Below are 13886 nucleotides of genomic sequence, written 5' to 3'. Positions count from 1 at the left end.
GAACACGGAGACTATGACAAGAGCTTGGGCTTGGAAGGTCTTCCATAGACCACTCATCTGTTTCTTTCCCCCCAAAACCCTGGTAGGAATCAGGGTTAAGTAATAAATCTTGCAACTGTCCATGCCTGATCCATTCTGGCTTTAATGCTGAGGGAAATCCTCTAAGTCAAGGCCCCAGCCTGGCCAGCCAGTCACTCCTAGGGCCCTGGGTAAGGAAGGGGTCAGAACCCTATGGGTGCCCAGCTGCCTGGACTGCTCTGCCTGCTTTGGCCATTTCTGCAGGGAATTAGGTGGCCCGGAAAGAGTGTATTCGTTTCCTAGGGCTGCCTTGCTGAGTAGCATGAGCAGGGTGGCTTAAAAGAAAAATTCATTATCTCATAGTTCTGGAGCTTCAGAGTCCAAAATCAAGGTGTCACCAGGGCCATGCTGTCTCTGAAGGCTTGTGTCGGGGATCCTTCCTTGACTCTCCCTAGCTTCTTGTGGTTTGCAGGCACTCTTGGCTTGCAGTTATTAACACTTCAACCTTCACTGTCACATGGCCAGCTTCCCTGTGTGTGTCCATGTGTCATCTTATAAGGACACCAGTCGTGTTAGATTTGAGACCACCCTAGTGACCTCATCTTTTTTTTAATTTAAATTGAGTTAGCCAAGGTGTAGTACATCATTAGTTTCTGATATAATGTTCAATGATTCATTAGTTGAGTATATCACCCAGTGCTCATTATATCACGTGCCCTCTTTAATGCCCATCACCCAGTTACCCCATCCCCCCACCCACCTCCCTTTCCACAACCTCAGTTTGTTCCCCCGGAGTCAAGAGTCTCATATGGTTTGTCTCCCTCTCTGATTTCTTCCCATTCAGTTCCCCCCCCCACCCCTATTATCCTCTGCACTATTCCTTATGTTCCACATATGAGTGAAACCATATGATAATTTTGTTTCTCTGATTGACTTACTTCCCTAGTGACCTCATCTTAACTTGATTACACCTGCAAAGATTCTTCTGCATGTAAGATCTCATTTTGAGGCATTGTGCATTAGGATTTCAATATAAGAATTTGGTGGGGGGAAGCCTTCAACCCATGACAGAAAGGGAGCAGAACCAAGAGTCAACAAAAAGAGATCAAAGGAGAAATGACCCAAAATGAATAGCCCAAGTTCATTCACACTTTATATATACCCACCTGCACTCCTGTGACAGTCCTTCCTTTGTCTCTTCACGTCACTTGCAGTCCCCACAATATCACAGTTAATCTAAGAGATAAGGTGCCAGACTTAGAACGAGAATATTTGGCTCTGCAGGACTCTGCTGCTGAGTGTGTGACTTTCTTAAGTTGCCCACCTGAGCACCTGATCATTGACCTTCAAATGAGTGTCCCTCAAACATGCAGCAGCTCATGGGTCACCTGAGCTTTGGTGAAGCATTCACACCGGGCAGGACTTTCATCAACACAGGAGACACCTACTCCCTAGACAGGTGCTGGGTCCAACATATATCTCTGAGCTCCCATCATGACATCTGCAACTCAACCTTACAGGAAAGCCCAGGGAATGGGAACACCCATCCATAAATACTTAGGGAACAATCTGGAAGTGGCACACATCCCTCCTGGTCACATTCCATTGTCCACAACTCAGCTATCTGGTCACATTCAGAAGCCAGGAAGGCTGAGAAATGAGATTTCTAGCTGGGCCATGTTTTCAGCTAAAAATCAGTAGTTTATTATTAAAAGTAAAAGGGTAGAAAACTGCTAGTAGGAAACTGTTACCTACTTTATATGCATATGTTTTATATTGTGAACATTTTCTGTGCCACAATCTTTAAAAGTATTTTAATATTTACATAGTTTTCAACCACTACTATATAGTTGTATAATTTACATCATTATTTCCCTCTTGTTGGACATTTGTGTTAACTTTTTCACAGTATAAATAATGTTGCAAAAAGCAAACTCATCCTAGTGTAATTCTTTGATCATGCCCTTATGATAATCTTCTAAAAGGCTTGCTTGAGGCCCCAGGACCTAGGTAACTGTTACAGGGACCAAATTAGCCTGAACAACTGTTGATCTAAGTCATCTTTGAGAAAAGTGAATCTTCCATGTTCTTGGCATACTCTGCCCCTCCCCCAGGCCACCTTGCTTTGGCCAGCTCTCCTTCTAGGCTCAGAGCTGGTTATCAGCAGCAAGGTACTTGGGAGGTAATTTGTTTATAGCCAGATGTGCCATTGCTGGATATTTTCAGGGAGTTTGATTTGAAGGGCTTGCCTTGATATTGTGTGTCATGTGTCTCTAGGCCATTGGTATGTACTATTTTTACTCATCAACTGTATTTGTATACTGCTTTACAATTTGCAGATACTTAACCACACATGATCTCATTGGCTGGATCCAACAGTGATTATTCCGAAACACAAATCTGATACTAACATTTCCATAGCTTCAACCCTTTGAAGTCTCCGTGGCACTCTCAGATTCAAGTCCAAATTCCTTAACATGATTTATAAATCTCTAAGACTGCCATATCAATTAGCTTTTACTGAAGAAGAAAAAAAAAAAACACTCAAAATTTAGTTGAATAAAATAATAGCCATTTACTTAGCTCATGATTTTCTGAGTCAGCAATTTGGGCTGGGCTCAGCTGGGCAGTTCTTCTGATGAGCTTTGCTGGGCTCACTAATGCATCTGTGGTTAACAGCAGGTCAGCTAGGTAGCTCTGCTTCTGAAGATAGTTGACTCCAGGCCAGGGATGACCAAGAAGACACTGGGGGCAAGTGTCTCTCATCTTCCAGCAGGTTATCATGGACTTAAAAAATTGTCAGTGTCAGGCTCCAAGAGCAGCAAGAAACTTTCCCGTGCAAGCATTTTTCAAGCCTCTTTTTGTTCTTCCTCTTATATTTACTAATTTCTCATTGGCTGAAGCAAGTCCCATAGGTGATTCAGATTCAAGGGATGAAATGGGAAAATAGATGTCCCCTGTTGCTAAGAAGAAAAGAGGATGTGTCCATTTTCACCATCTCCCACAACTTCCTTTTCCAGTCTCATCTCTTTGTGTCCGTTTTCATCTTCACAGACTCTGTTCCAGCCAAACAGAACTGCTTACAGCTCCCCATCCTGCCTTCTTCTTTTACATTTCCAGGCTCTGGTTCAGGCTAATGCCTTGCCTACTATGCTCCTCCATTATTCCCCTGGCTGAGTCCAACTGGGTCCCATCCTAGATGTCCCTTCCTCCAGGAAGTCTTCTCTCCTCCCCAGACAGGGGTAGATATTCTTTTTTGGTGTTCTCTATGCTTCTTCTTCCAGCCCTTACCAGGCTCTGTTACAAATGTCTGTCTTCTTGTCCATTTCTCCCGCAAGACTATAAGGTACTTGACAGCAGCATTTGTTAACTGTTACGTACTTGATACCTAGGGCCAGATAGTGGGAGCACGAAAGCCATTCATTGGTCTACTGACTAACTGCACGTGAATGAGTGAAAGAAAACAGGTGTAGGAAAGCCTTTTGCACATCTGTAAGCACCCAGCATATCATGAGGATGGAATCTATGAGTTGGAGGGCACCTTGGTTCTCTTCTCGTCTATGTACAAACCCTTGGAACAACATGGTTAAAAATTGCTCCTCAGTCCATCAGGCACACCATAGAGATGAAAATGCCTCCCTTTCAGCAGAGCTCCTTCTATTGTTTAACTGCAGGCTCAAAACTCTCTCTTTCCAATTGAACCCAAAACTATTTCCTCATGCCTCGCACCTGTTGTGTGAGACCTTCCATCTGAAGCCTCAAAGGCAAAGATTAATCTGTTTGCCACACATCAGGCCTCTTCCTCTGAGATGGAGCAAGCGTTGCTCCTAGCATGTTCTTACAGCCCTCACCATCCTGCTGGCCCTCCTCGGGGCATGCCCAACATGTCTCTGCTTCTCTTGAAAAATGACATCCAGAGCTGAACAAGCTCTTCCCCTGGGATTGAGAGATGCATCTCTCTGTATACCAGTCATCAAGACCATGGCGGCAGCAGCGAAGTTTAGGAGTGCTGGGAATTGCAGCTCCCACAGAAACGGAACTCAGGCGCAAATCAAAATATTAGGATGACATTTCTAAAAAGCACGTTTCATCTGGCACTGGTACGAGGACAACCTGCGCCTTTTTTTTTTTAAACCTATTCTTACCATTTGTATCCAGGTCAAGGCCCCCAAAAGCTCAAATTTGCCAGATCTCAAATACATATTTCTGGTAGAAAGCAGCAAGAGATATTGAGGTGGGTTTCATTACGAACAGATTGGAAGCTTTGGAATGAAGCAAACAGGGATCAGACAACTAGGTCCAAAATGCAGTAGGTGTGTACATTAGGGAAGGGACTTAAACCTCCCTAGGCTGTGTTTTTCCTCGTCACCTCCAGGTTACTGTTAGGAGCACATGTATATTTCAAGCTTGTCATGTGTCAAGCTGAGTGTATTAGGCTCATCTTGTAGAAGATGAAATGGAGACTGAGAATGTTCATCGAAAGGATGTAGAAAGTCATTTGCTAGGCATCCCAGAGCTAGTAAGGGGAAGTGCTGAGCCCTAAACCCAAGCTTCTCTAGCTCCAGATCCCATGCACCCAGCGAACACTCTAGCAGTCTTGGCACCTGCATCCCCACCTTGAGAGTCAGAGCAGCGGGTGATTCTTGTCACTAATGGTGATGGATGGGAGCTCCCCAGCTCAGCAGCCACAGGGCTCACGTGGTGGCCAGCGCAGCACTCAGTGGTACAGGCCTGGCAAACACTCCACTCAGTACAACACTCCGTGAATCTCTGGGGTTTGGCAGCAGTGACCAGTCTCGTTGCTATATTGGCAGACTTTCCCAGAAATAGATTAGAAAGCAGGAAAATTTTATGGGCGCCTGGGTGGCTCAGTCAGTTGGGCGACTGCCTTCGGCTCAGGTCATGATCCTGGAGTCCCGGGATCGAGTCCCGCATCGGGCTCCCTGCTCGGCAGGGAGTCTGCTTCTCCCTCTGACCCTCCCCCCTCTCCTGCTCTCTCTCTCTCTCAAATAAATAAATAAATAAAATCTTTAAAAAAAAAGAAAGCAGGAAAATTTTTTAAAGATGGGGGAGGGCGGGGGAGAAAACCCACTCTGATGTGTTATTTCGCTAACGGCTTTAACTTTGTAATAAATAAAGACGGCAAATGGGAAGCAAACGCATAAACTGAAAATAAGCTGCGTGAATCATGGCACGCAGTATGTACAGTATATAAATATTCATGTTAAATTACCTTTTACTCCGACTCCATGGTTCTCCTGTGTGCACTTAGGGCTGAGTGGTTTCCGTAGGCCTTAGTTACCAACACAAATGTGTGTGACTTTTGTGAGAGCTTGAGGAGTAACTAAGGACTATTAGCACAGGCCTGAATAATGTTGGATCCCAGTGTTAGCCCCAGAAGCTCAAGCACCCTCTCTGCTTTTGGCAAGAGAACAGTAATCCATCTCCTGGTCTTTCCTAGTCAATGGAAACTGAGCTGAGGGAGAAAATCCTTAATCTTAGCAACAGCAGGATCTGGTATTTGAGCTGCAGAGCTTAAAGAAAAAAAAAAAAAGCCTCGTTGAAAAGTTCAAATCCAGGTAACCAGTTTCTGAAAGAGTCTTTTGTGTGAACTGGAGACAGGCTGCATGCGCAAAGAGGAGTGAGGGCCATGCAGGGTGGTGCCTGAGCTTTCCAGAATGCGGGTGTGGGGTTGGTTCCCTTCCTGTGGGGAGAAGCATGGCAGCCCCGTGAAGGGCTGGTACCGGCTGTCACAGTGCTCCATGGGAAAGCCAACAGGGGGAGTGACTGTGCCCTGAGGTTCAGCGGGCTCAGAGGCCAACATTCCTTCCCTTGTTCTGCTCTGGCCTCACAGTGACCTTGGGGTTGAACTACAGTCAAGTCCAATGGCCCTGATAACACTTATCTCACTCCTCTGTGCTGCGTGGTGAGCCACTTGCCACCAAAGGGAAACTTCTAAATGAGAGCTGTCGGAATTTCCTTGCAAGGACACAGAGAGAGGTGTTGCAATCTTACTCCCCAAGCTATCCCAGCTCGTCCCTGCCTAGGAAATGGTAGTGTGTGGAATGCGTACTTTGTGTGCTTTTGTGTTCACATCATGCTCGGTAAGTATCTGAATGGAAAAAGGATCCTACACAAATTCTGTTATACATAATGGCAGAATGACTTTAAAGTGTTAAACTTGGGGCACCTGGGTAGCTCAGTCTGTTAAGCAACCGACTCTTGACTCTTGATTTCGGCTCAGGTCAGGAGCTCAGGGTCCTGGGTTTGAGCCCTGCGTCCGGCTCTGCGCTCAGCACGGAATCTGCTTGTCCCTTTCCCTCTGCTCCTCCCCACCCTCGTGCTCTCTCTCTCTCAAATAAATAAATAAATAAAATCTTTAAAAAAAAAAATTAAGTGTTAAACCTAGCTTTCTCCAATGCCTCATGGGCGCAAATTCATTACATCAGCATTTCCTTCACATAAGGGTATATAGCCCATGAAGTTAAAACTTTCTAATAGCTTTGGGTGTTTGTTCCAGTTAATTCAACAAGCACTTCTGGGACACCTATGATGAGGCAGGGATTCTATCCAGAGCCAACACAGCTAGTGCAGAGAAGAACGGAGACCCCCAAGTCAGACCAGGTTCGGATTCTGGCTCTGCTACTTGGACCTTTGAGACCTTTGGTAAAAGTGCTGAAATTTTTGGTGCCTCAGTTTCTTCATCCATAAAGCGTTGGTAACAATGCCCTGTAGGGCGGATGTGAGGATTCAGTGAGAGAGCATGTCTGGAACTGAGGAGCCTGATGTGTGTTCGCTGGGATTACACCTCAGGTGCTACCCGCCTCGAGGACACAGCCTAGCAGGGAGCCTGTGGGCAGAACAGAGCATCCTGGTGTGTGAGGTCTTGAATGCGGTGTGAACACAGTTCTGGGGAAGGGCAGACACAGGGAAACTAGAGAGAAGAGCTGATGGTGTGGGGTGTGAGAAGGGCAGCCTTCCAGATGAAGGATCAGGAGCAAGTGGAAGGAAGTGGGGATCTGAGAAGTTGTGTCAATCCACGGCACTTGAATGTAGGAGAATTGGGAAATATTTCTATTTTCTGTTGGTGTTAGAGAATCTTTGTGAAGTATCTCTGGCTCCCTATTATTGGAGTATTTATGGCTGTTTAAAATGAAATAGAAAATTAAAAATTAAAAAATTAAAAATTAAATATAATATAATATAAAAATGGATTTCGAGAGAGAGAGAGCCATGCATTGAGTGCCTACAGGTTCTTTGCATGCGTGACTTCCTTTCATTTACTCCAAATAACCTCACAAGAAAAGTATTCCTACCCTACCTTAACAAATGGGGAAACCGAGGCTCAGAGAGGTGACACGGCTCACCCAAGTTCACACCATTAGTAGGAGGGGGGAACTGGGGAACCAATCCCACCTTGATTAATGATAGGCAATAGGAAGACAGGCTCCCTTCCCCACGCAAAAGGACTCACCTATTTTCTCGATGTTTGTTAATCTGCGGAATACTCCTGAGGTAAGACACAAAATTTACAGAAATCTAGGCACCATGACTGGTTCATGCTCACATCAAAAGTTAAGGCAGAAGGACCATGTGGAAGATCCATTAATACCAAGATTGGGAATGGACCTATCCCTACGAGTCAGCCTCTCTGGTGATGAGATCTCATGTCATCTTTGTACCCTCTACATCCCGCACATACTGCCTCATGGCTAGGTGGAGTCCCCTTTTCCTGCCCCTCCAAATAACCCAAATAACCCTTATTCTTTTGAGAACCATTACTTTAGTGATCAGTAGCTTAAATTACATTTTCTTTATAATAGCACATTCACATGCAACCCGAAATGGCAAAGAAAAGATGATAAGAGTTGTAGGAGGTGGGCTGGGTTCAAAGAAGTAATTTGAACATTCCTCTGGACAGGAGAAACAACACTCAGTTTTCTTTTTCTACCAAAGGGAGCACAAACTCACTGTTACTTGAGCATGGGTGAGGACCACAAACTCACTGTTACTTGAGCATGGGTGAGGACCACAAACTCACTGTTACTTGAGCATGGGTGAGGACCACATGTAAAATCCCTGTTACTCCAGTTAGGCCCTGCTTCATGCGCTTAACTCTGAAACATTGCCAACTCTTTCACATTTGATCTAGAAAACAGAAATACTAAGCGTCACGGTTAACATTCCTTAAATACTCAGAGCCGGGAACTGTGCCCTCAAGGTCAACAAGCCTTAGGTCATTGTGCTCTGTAATCAGCTCCACCACGCTGTGCAGTTTGTGCTGGGTATCTTCCATTTGCCCTCCACCACCATCCCTACCCGCTTCCACTTTGCTCTCTCTGCCCTGGGAGGCTTGTCTGTGCAGCTTATGACATCTGCTCTCTTGCCCTCTAGCTTCTCCTTGGGTTCGGCCAACAGGCAGCCTCAAGGGAGCAGGGTTTCAGAGAAAGGAAGGAAAGGAAGGTCAGGTTCTTTCCCTGTGAGGCCACTTCTGGTAGACTAAGGTCTTGGCTTTTCTCAAAGAGGCCTTTGCTAAGCACCTCTTCCCCCTTCGAGTTCCTGTCACTTGTCTCTTCCCTCTTTCCTATGAACCTGAGTTACCTCACTACCTTGTGTGGCTTCCTAAACCAATTCCACACATTGAGAGCTTCCCTTTTTTGTAAATAAAACCTGTTTGAATGACCCTAACCCGAGTGCAGCCTCTATTTCCCGTCAGGATCCTGATATAGGTACTGTGATTATACCCATTTTACAGACAGGCCTCAGAACTAAGTAAAGCCACTTGTCCAAGGCCTCACAGCTATTCAGTGGCAGAACTGGATTTCAAAACCAGACCTGGCGAAGTCCAGAGCCCACATTCTCAACTGCTATACTGGAACAGCAATAAATGGTTCTGGACAACGCAGGCAAACTGGGCATCCTAGGGACACGGCCTCATGTACCTCCTCATGGGAATGTGTGGTGGGCAGAATGACACGGTGCAGATGGTTTGCCCCCCTGTCAGCCTCTTTATCAGGCAGAGAGCTTACCCAAAAGACAGTGGACAAAAAACAGACATCCTCACTGGGCTTGCTGCCCCTGCATCCTGGACTCTATGATACTGGGGCAGAAGACACCTGCCAGTACAGAGAGGCTGGAAGGGGCCACCAGACACATTTAAATCCTGGCTGGGAATCATATTCCAGACCCCCATCAGCCTTTCTCTAATGGCCCTGGTTGAACCAAGAGAGGCTCCCATTGGGTCCAACAGATTAGAACAGGCTGTGGTTGATGCTTTATTCCAAAAGGAAAATCAGGGCTACATCTGACCCCCCAACATCGAATTCATTCACTAGGCCCTAGGAGAATTCATAGCCAGAACTAAAGATGTCACTTGCATCTGAGCAGGACTGACCTCAGCATGCTGGTTTCGGTCTTCCACCTCAGGAAGCTGCATAATCTTTATTTAATTCTGCAACACTGAGCCTCCCTCTGCAGAGTGAGGAATTTGTCATCTCAGGCCTCAGATTAAGTGAAAAGAATTTTTTAGCTAAAATAGTTACGTATATACATTTCCATAAATCATTTTACCATAAATTAGGAAGAAGTCTACTTCCTCTGCCTAAAGCAAAAAAGATTTTAAGCGAGGATTCTCAACAGTACCTTCTTCCAAGTAGTTCTGTTAACCTCTTGTGCCTATCTTGGGATTCACTGTACTGAATTACGTTGACAGATCATCTCCTGCACTGTAAAGTGAGGTCCTTATAGGCAGACCCTATACCTCCTTCATCTCTCCATCCCTGGCCCAACACATACAGCGGGCACTCAATACATACTACAAGAAAAACACATGTGGATGCCCTCAGAACACCCTGCAAGGGCTGCTGTCGGAGTGTGTTATGCAATTACATGTTGACTCATCAGCCTCATCCACAAAGGGAGACACCATCTTTTATTTAATTTTATACCTCCCATGTTTGGAATATCATGACTGCTCAAAATATATTTTGTTGGGAAAAAAAAGAGACGGAGGACACAGCAAGCAAGAAATAAAGCTTAATTGTCTTTGGCACCCTTGCATTGTGTGGAGGTACTTAGACAGCTCTTTGGATTGGTGTCAGAGGGTTATACCCACTGTATGCCCCAGTCATTCCACAGAAGGCTGCATTTCCATCATGGAGTTGCCTTATAGAGAGGATAATGGAAGAGAAGGGTCTGATAAGCAGGATGCTAGTGGGGCTGGTCACAAGAGTAACAGCCTCTTCCTTACCCAAGTCAACTGCCAGTTATTCCTAAGATCTCAGGTCAAGTGCCCCTTCCTATAGGGAACTACCCCTGGCTCTCCAATAGCAGTCGTGTTGTTTTCCTTCGAAACTTCATTCTGTATGTAACTGTATATTCGTTGGTGTGATCTTTTTGGCGAGTGCCTGACTCTCCTGAAAGTCTCATCAGTTCCATCTGTTTTGTTCATTATTCTATTCCCAGGACCAAGCGTGAATCTTCCAATTAGGTGTTCAGTAAATCAGTGCTGAATGAATGAGTGAATAAACAAATTGTCACTCTATGCTCGACTCATATTGGACCACATTTTCTCATTCCTGGTCCAGTGTTCTTTCTCTTAATACCAGCCATTTTAAATATTGTCTTTTATATGTGTGTAGGAATTGAGGTTTTCCTATAAACCAGTCACTCTGACCTGTCCTCACATCTGTTTACCTGGGTGCTGTCCCTGCAGGTGGCCTATCCAACATCTTGGTTACCTCATAAAAGAAAGCCATACACTCTAACCCAGTGTTTATTTGTTTCTAAACCAGTGATTTTTAAACATGCTTTTTGTAGAAGACCTCTTTTAAAATCTACATCCAACAGACTGTAGTATATCCAAACAGTGGAATATTATTCAGTGATAACAAGAAATGAGCTCTCAAGCCATGAAAAGACGTGGAGGAAACTTAAGTGCATATTGCTAAGTAAAAGAAGCCAATCTGAAAAGCCTACATGTTGTACGATTACAAAGATATGACTGACGTAGGGAAAACTATAGGGACAGTAAAAAGCTCAGTGGAATCCAGGAGTTCAGGGAGGGCTGAATAGATGGAGCACAGAGCATTTTTAGGACAGTGAAACTATTCTGACAGTAAAATGTGCATACATGGCATTATGGGTTTGTCAAAACTCATAGAATGTACAAGGAGTGAACCCTAATTTAAACTATGGACTTTAATAATAATATATCAGTATTGGTTCATCACTTGTAACAATAAACTATGGACTTTAATAATAATATATCAGTATTAGTTCATCACTTGTAACAAATGTACCACACTAATGGAAGATGTTAATAAAAGAGAAAATGGGGTGAGGGATGGGTTGGAAAGGAAAAGGGATATTTGGGAACACTCTGTAATTTCTGCTCAATGTCCCTGTAAATCTAAAAGTGCTCTAAAAAGTCTACTAATTTTTTAAAATCTGGATCCTAGTTGGTCATTCAATGTATAAAATATAATAGATGGGTTCTAGCTGAAGTAGGAGTGCAGTCCTTCCCACTTTCTACCTACAAACTCATCTCAGGTCTCACTTCCCTCCTTGTGGGTCCCTGAGATATGACTATGGCTAAGCAATTACATGAAACCTTCCCTTGCTTTGCCTACCCCCCAGCTCCCATCCCCACCCCCAGCACCCCAAGTGTGCCCTCAAGAGTCTGACCTGACTCCTTGCTCTGTAGCCCATTGCTATTTTAGAAAGGCAGGTGGTCTCCTTGTGGCTTCTCGTGGACCTTAGCACAATTTACCTGATTGAAACGTTACTCTTCTCACTTTGGCTTTTCCATTGCATTGGCTGAGAAATCCCAGTTTGGGCCCAGGCATCTCCCACAAATGTCTATCCAGGACCCGTGGGAATGGGAGACCGTGGAGGAGTACAGACAGGAGGGAACATGGATTCTGAATGGGGTGTATGTGAAGCCAGACTGTTTTCATACTCCAAAGTCACAGCCGAGACTCCTCAGCAGTCCTACTTATAAACACACCACAATTGCTAACAAAGAATCCAACAGAGAACTCAACAACCCCTTGAGGCAAACCAGAACCTGTTAACTAAGAGTGGTGACACCACAATTACCAGCAAATGTTTGCTGGGAGGAAGGGGAGTCTGTGAAATGCCTCAGGGCACCGAAACCATTAGGAGCCAGTTCCACCAATGAACGGAGTGCTTCAGAGCAGCAGCTGTATCTGGGAGAGTTTCTGAAATAAGCCCTGGCTGCACCAGCCGAGGCCTCTGGGCAGGGGGGAGCAAACTCACCTTCTCCAGGAGCAGGGAGGCAAGAAGCACAGCATCTCCCTGGCTACCCAGCAAAGCCAGCCTCAAAGCCTTTCAGGAATCTCTGCTATTTGTGGAAACTGGATCGCATTCCCCAAAGACCAGCATTCCTACACCCCGTGCACTTTCCGTGGCTGCTTTTCTTTACTTTCCCTCACTCCAATTAAAAAGGCAAGAGTGGGCCCTTATCCTCCACTCATGCTGGGGACCCTCCATGACACTCACCTGGAATGCCCCCATCAGAGGCCATGCATCGCAGAGGCGATCCCAGCAATTTTCATTCCCATATATTCACAGGTCATAAGGTGAAATGTCATTAGCATACTCTTGAATACCTAATGGGATTGGAGGAAAAAAAAAAAAATAGATCCTCATTGATGTGACCAATGTGCCAATTAAGACTGAGGTCTTTCTTCTTTGGCTTTTCTGTGCTGTCATCCCAACACAATCTCAGGGGTAGGTGAGTGACAAAACAATGTAATTGCTATTGTATATTTGCCACAAAGAACACCCAGTTAGAAACCTTCCCACTGGGGCCAGCAGTGGACATTAGTCTGCATTTTTTCGAATAAAATAGGGAAAATGTGTAGATGGGTGTAGAGTTTTTGGAAAACAATAGAAACTGAATTTAAGCTTAGATTACATCTTTACAGAACCTGAATTTAAGCTTAGCTTAAATTCTTAAGAGAACCAACCCTCCCAACCAACTAACAAAACAAACAAAAAATATCCACAAGAGTCTGTGAGGTTTTCTGTTCAAATGGTCCTTAATGGGGCACCTGGGTGGCTCAGATGGTTCAATGTCTGCCTTCGGCTCAGGTCATGATTCTGAAGTCCCGGGATCGAGCCCTCCATCTCCCACATTGGGCTCCTGCTTAGACAGGAGTCTGCTTCTCCTTCTCCCTCTGCTCCTCCCCCGTTTATGCTCACTCACGCTCTCTCTCAAATAAATAAAATTTAAAAAAAGAAAAAAAAAAAGTTCCCTAATGATGTCTGTGCCCATACATTTGTCTTTTCTGGCCAGTATATCTCCATTATTCCAGAAGAGACACCACTTTATTTTTAGAATAGTGTCTCCAACATTGCTCCTTCTGCAACCCCTATCCAAATATGCACTTCTAGTGAGAACTGCCAGTAATCGTATCCTAATTACTTAGCTGCAAGATGGGCATCTCACCAAAAGCAGACCAATCAGAGTTCTTCCCAGCAGCATTCAGAATAGAACTGAAGGGAGAAAGACCCTTTTCCCTTTGCTGGGAAACTGAAAAAAAGTGATTTCTGGAACTGAGGGCAGGTGTGGCTCCAGGGAAGGCTTTTGTCTAAAGGAATGAAGAGGACTTGCAGAGAAAAGCAAAGATATGACAGGGACAACCCTGTGGACATTCAAGTCCTTGGTTTAAGGTACATGTGGTAGACTTAAATCATGTCTCCTTGTATCCACAACCTGCACAGTCCCTTCCCACATTGATTCAGGTCTTGGCCATATGACTTGCTTAGGCTGGTGGGACATCAGCAAATGTGATGTGATAGAGGCTTGAAAAATACTTATGCATTGGGACCTACCCTCTCCC

At 44.9% G+C, this 13886-nt stretch overlaps 1 long non-coding RNA gene across 1 annotated transcript in view; it reads right to left on the bottom strand.

Annotated features, from left to right (window-relative positions):
* Positions 1-13886, bottom strand: part of LOC115939785 (uncharacterized) — a 62922-nt gene that overhangs the window by 43497 nt on the left and 5539 nt on the right. The window contains exons 6-7 of the long non-coding RNA XR_014144390.1: positions 12541-12650; positions 1185-1254 (exon numbers count right to left, since the gene is read on the bottom strand). This is a non-coding gene — a long non-coding RNA (uncharacterized LOC115939785). The remainder of the gene's footprint in view (positions 1-1184; positions 1255-12540; positions 12651-13886) is intronic.

This window comes from Leptonychotes weddellii, chromosome 4, assembly GCF_054177405.1.
Source record: "Leptonychotes weddellii isolate Sample4059 chromosome 4, ASM5417740v2, whole genome shotgun sequence".
Lineage (NCBI taxonomy): Eukaryota > Metazoa > Chordata > Mammalia > Carnivora > Phocidae > Leptonychotes > Leptonychotes weddellii.
Note: the sequence above shows the minus strand (reverse complement) of the source record. Positions and strands in the feature narration are given on the sequence as shown.